Source organism: Callithrix jacchus, chromosome 12, assembly GCF_049354715.1.
Source record: "Callithrix jacchus isolate 240 chromosome 12, calJac240_pri, whole genome shotgun sequence".
Taxonomy (NCBI): Eukaryota; Metazoa; Chordata; class Mammalia; order Primates; family Cebidae; genus Callithrix; species Callithrix jacchus.
Window position 1 is genome coordinate 13,817,411 of NC_133513.1, and position 5,893 is coordinate 13,823,303.

The window sequence follows — 5,893 nt, forward strand, 5'->3', positions numbered from 1 at the left end:
GGCCCTGCGCACGCGCAGCTCCGCCCCACTCGCTCCGCGGCGAGGTCTGTAGCCAATAGGCCCACAGCTATGGCCCCGCCTAGTTCCGCTTCTCTCAGTTTATGCTCTCCGCGGTTGGGTGGGTGGTAAACGTCAACCAGAGACTCCACCAATCAGCGAGCGCTCTCGGAGTGCCCTGTGAGTGAAAAAGGAGGGAAGTCCGGGAGTGAGGCAGTTGCGAGCCTTTAGCTGTGGGTGCTGCTGGTACCTTAGTACTTTAAGTGTAGCCAGATGAGCTTTGCTTTGTCTCTGCAGCCTCAAGTACTAACTGCTAATAGTTACCACCTATTAAACCTGCGGTTCTCAAACTCGAGCATGAATCCGCATCACCTGGAAAACTTGTTTAACCAGATTGCTTGCTGGGTCCCCCCACCCCCCTAGAATTTCTGATTCTGTAAATCTGGGGTGAGGCCCTAGAATTTGCATCTCTATAAAGTTCCCAGGTGGTACTGGTGCTGCGGGTCTGGGGATCACATCTGGAGAACCACAGTATTAAGCACTTACTATGACGCCTTGGCGCATTATTTCCTTGTGATCAGGTCCTTTTTACAGAGAAGGAAACTGAGTCCTCCATAGCTGAAGAGACTTAGCGAAGATCACGGGTCTGTTCTCTTCCACTTGCACTTACACAGTGCACGTAAGGAGTCCAGGAGCTTTTTGTGGAACTAACTGATGAAGGAAGAAGCTCTAACTTCCCATGGAAATAAAAAAAAAGGAACACGGGAATAATGTGCCCTAAACTGAGTGTGAGGTTGCATGATTCCAGTTGTATAGCCAGGAAGATCCAAACACTTGGCTAAATAAGAAGCATCAATTAGGAGTACACCTAAGAGCGGCCGGGCACGGTGGCTCACACCTGGAATCCCAGCACTTTGGGATGCCGAGGCGGCAGGCTGAGGTAAGGAGGTCGAGACCAGCCTGGCCAGCCTGGTGAAACCACATCTCTACTAAAAATAACAACAATAATAATAATAAATTAGCAGGGTGTGATAGCAGGTGCCTGTAATCCCAGCTACTCGGGAGGCTGAGGCACAAGAACAGCTTGAACCTGAGAGGCAGAGGTTGCAGTGAGCTGAGAACACCCCCCTGCACTCCAGCCTGTGTGACAGAGTGAGACTCTGTCTTACAAAAAAAAAGTACACCTAAGAGCAAGGAAACCTCTTTCCCAGGAACCTCCATCATACTTTTGGTTCCATGCCTATTGCTTTTAAAAATTGATATATTGACCGGGTGCAGTGGCTCATCCCTGTAATCCCAGCACTCTGGGAGGCCAAGGAGGGAGGATTGTTTGAGATCAGCTTGGGCGATGCAAGATCCCATCTCTCCAAAATAAATACAAAAAATTAGCTGGGCATGGAAGTGCATGCCTGTAGGCCCAGTTACTCAAGAGGCCAAAGAGGGAGGATTGCTTGAGCTCAGTAGACCAACCCGGGCAACATGAGACCCATTGCTCCAAAATAAATACAAAAAAAAATTAGCCAGGTAGGATGGTGCATGCCTGTGGTCCCAGCTACTCGGGAGGATCGCCTGAGCCTGGGAGGGCTAATTGTACTTGACTCTGGGTGACAGTGAGTCCCTGTGTCAAAAAAAAAGCAAAAAAAATTTATATATCACCAATGATACATATTTTGGGGAGAGATGTGATATTTTGACACACATATACAATGTGTAATTATCAAGTCAAGGCGATTGGGATAAACGTCACCCCAAACATTCTTTGTGTTGGGAACGTTGCGAGTATTCTAGTTATTTTGAAATATACAATCAATAATTGTCAACTATCTTTTTTAAAGGGAGGGAAAACAGCCTGGGCAGCATAGGGAGAACCTGTCTTTAAAAAGGTAGTGGCTACAATGAGCCATGACCATGCCATTGCATTCCAGCCTGATGGCAAGAGGAGATGCTTTTCTTTTCTTTCTTTTATTTTCTTCTCTTCTCTTTCTTCTTTCTTTCTTTCTTTTTTGAGACTTAAAAAAAAGGAGTGGAGGCAAGCGGAGCATCTGGACCTAGATTCTAGATTAACCGAATAGTAGGTTTTGAAACCTATTTATTAGTAGATGCCCATGAGTACATTGTCAGTGAAATGGAATGTAACAAATAGTAAACAAAGGAGTATGGTTTTCTGGAACTTTCATTTCAGGTACACATGTATATGCTGGTACCTGTCGCATTTCTTAAAGTGATCAGCCATTAAAAAAGCTTGAAAGTGATTGTAACCTAGAGGAATCTCTTCCTGTTCCAAACTAGATTAATTTTTGATGGTGGGCTGCATATCTGTTTTGTAACCTTGAAAATGTCCTATCTTAAACCCAAATGCCTGAAGAAAAAAAAAAAAAGAAAGAAAAGGTCTTATCTTGCCTCTCTGCTCTGTAAAACCATAGTGACTGAATTCCTGGCCAGCATTTTTGAGAGATTTACGGGGATTAACTAAATTCCGTAGGTGGAATTTTTAAGCCCCTCAGAAAAAAAGCACTCCTGTGGTGTTATGATATAGATATTGGTTTTTGTCTGCAGGATTCCTGGCATGTAACTCCCATTGTCCTCATTGTAATGTTGAGGCACTTTTGGCCTCAGGAAACAGAATCCCCCTCTGATCTTCTGCTGTCCACCTCTCACCTGCCCCAAGCAGGACTCTAATCTGATTGTGGCTCAAAAGACCCTCGTTCAAGAGAGGGTTCTGCCCGATACCCTCACAAAAGAAACGCTGCACAGAGAGGCCAAGAAAAGTCTGAGCAGACAGATTTTGCTGGGTTTAGATCATGCAATTTCTGTCCAATCGCATTTCTTGAGATTGAGATGGAGTCTCGCTGTGTTGCCCAGATGGAGTGCGGTGGTGTGATCTCGGCTCATTGCTACCTCTGCCTCCTGGGTTCAAGCAATTCTCCTGTTTCAGCCTCTCAAGTAGCTGGGATTACAGGTGCGCACCTCCAGGCCTCTCTAATTTTTTTGTTTTTTGTTTTGTTTGGTTTGGTTTAGAGATAGAGTCTTGCTCTGTTGCCCAGGCTAGAGTACAGTGTCTCGATCTCAGCTCACTGCAACCTCCGCCTCCCAAGTTCAAGCGATTCTCCTGCCTCAGCCTCCCGCGTAGTAGCTGGGACTATAGGCGAGTGCTACTATGCCTGGCTAATTTTTTGTATTTTTAGTAGAGCCGGAGTTTGACCGTGTTAGCTAGGATAGTCTTGATCTCCTGATTTCTTGATCCAGCCGCCTCGGCTTCCCAAAGTGCTAGGATTACAGACGTGAGCCATCGTGTCTGGCCCAATTTTTGTATTTTTAGTAGAGACTGGGTTTTGCCATTTTGGTCAGGCTGGTCTCAAACGCCTGATCTCAGGTGATCCACTGGCCTCAGCCTCCCAAAGTGTGAGCCGCTGCCCCCAGCCTGTCCAATCAATTTCTACACGGTGGTCAATCACACCTCTGTAATAAAGTGTCCCATAAAAACCCAAGAGAACTGGGTTGGGGGAACTTCTGGATAACAGAACACATGGAAATCCTTGAAAGGTGGTGCATTCAGTGAAGGCATGGAAGCTCCGGGACCCTCTCCCTATACCTTACCCTATGTGTCTCCTCATCTTTATAAACGAAAGTAAGTGTTTCCCTGAGTTCTGTGAGCCGCTCCAGCAAATTAATGGAACCCAAAGTGGGGGGTCATGGGAGCCCCAACTTGAAGGCAGTCCATCACAAGTTTCAGAGACGCAGACTTGTGACTGGTGTCTGAAGAAGGGCAGTCTTAGGGACTGAGTCCTCACCCTGTGGATTTGACACTGTTTCCAGGTAGATGACAGTTAAATTGAAGGACACCCAGTTGGTGTCCACTACAGATCTGATTGCTTGCTGGCCAGGCGAGATGGCTTAAGCCTGCAATCCCAGCATTTTGGGAAGCAGAGGTGGGCAGATCACTTGAGTTCAGGAGTTCGAGACCAGCCTGGTGAGATGGTGAAACCCTGTCTCCACTAGAAATACAAGAAAATAGCCGGGCATGGTGGCATGCACCTGTAATCCCTCCTGTAAAAGCTACTCAGGAGGCTGAGGCAGAAGAATCGCTTGAACCTGGGAGGCTGTGGTTGCAGTGAGCAGAGATCATGATGTGAGCGACAGAGTGAGGCTCCATCTCAAAAAACAAAAAAAAACCTGATTGTATGTTTGCTGGTGGGGAGAATTCCCCCCACATTTTTGGGGGTCCACAGAAGTCTTCTGTGTTGATTGTTGTGTTGCTGTGCGAGCAGAAAAAAAACACAGTTTGAGAAATCTTATCCCCAAACAGCTCCTGAAAGTATTGATGAGGAACTCGGAGATACAGGCAAATAATAATGTGATTGAACTGACTGGCGTTGGTAATCATACAGCAACTAACATTCATTGCTACTCTCTGTATGGCAAGGAAGGTTCTAAAAGCTTTACATTAAGTATTCACTAACAACTCTGTGAGATAGATACATGCAATTGTATCAAGAAAAATTGTATTTAAAAACATGTACTGGCCAGATGTGGTGGCTCACACCTGTCATCCCAGCATTTTGGGAGGCCAAGGCAGGCAGATTCCTTGAGGCCAGGAGTTCAAGACTAGCTTTGTCAATATAGCGAAGCCCCCTCTCTATTAAAAGTACAAAAATTTAGTTGGGTGTGGTGGCACACACCTGTAATCCCAGCTACTTGAGAAGCTGTGGCATGAGAATCACTTGGACCCAAGAGGCAGAGGTTTCAGTGAGCTGAGAATGTGCCAGGCACTCCAACCTGGGTGATAGAGAAAGGCTGTGTCTCACAAACAAAGAAACAAATAAACAAACAAAAAAACATTTACTAATGACCAGGCACATCGGCTCATGCCTGTAATACCAGCACTTCAAGAAGCTGAGGCGAGAGGATCACTTGAAGCCAGGAGTTTGAGACCAGCCTAACCAACAAATCAAGAACCGATGTCTTTTTTTTTTTTTTTAAAGACAGAATCTCACCGTGTCACTCAGGCGGGAGTGCAGTGGCACAATCTTGGCTCACTGCAACCTCTTCCTCCCAGGTTCAAGTGATTCTCCTGCCTCAGCCTCTTGAGTAGCTCGATTACAGGTGTGCACCACCACATCCTGCTAATGTCTGCATTTTTAGTAGAGACAGGATCTTGGCACATTGGCCAGGCTTATCTCGAACTCCTGGCCCAAGGTGATCTGACTGCCTTGGCCTCCCAAAGTGCTGGGATTACAGGCATGAGTCACCTTGCCCGGCTCCAAGAACCCATGTCTTTTAAAAAAAAATAGTAGCCGGGCATGGTGGCACATGCCTGTAGTATCTAAAAAAATAAATACCTATATACATCTCTAAAAAAAATAAATACCTACATACATACATTAAAAATATGCACTGACATTAACACACTGAATTGCTGGGGATATGTTGAAACAGGCCATACATAGTTGGTAGGTAGGCAATTCACACCACCATCCAGAAGGCAGTTTGTCAATATCTAATCAGACTTTCACACCCTTTGACTCATCGATTCTAGTTCTAAGAATGTTTCTTACAGATATAATCACACCTACTTATAAAGTATATATGTATAAGGATATTCATTCACTGTTGGTAGTGGAAAAAATGTGCATACCTTTCAGAAAGTCTAAAATAAAGACTACTGATAATACTGTTGGCAAACACACATACATTGCTGGTAGAAAGACAAAGTGGTGTAGTCACTTTGGAAAGCAGTTTGCCAATTGCTTAAGTCATATGCACACTTGACCCAGTAATCCCAAAACTAGATGTTTGCCCAAGAGAAGTAAGAACTTGCAGGCTGGGCACAGTGGCTCATGCCTGTAATCCCAGCACATTGAGAAGCCAAGGTGAGTGGATAACTTGAGGTCAGGAG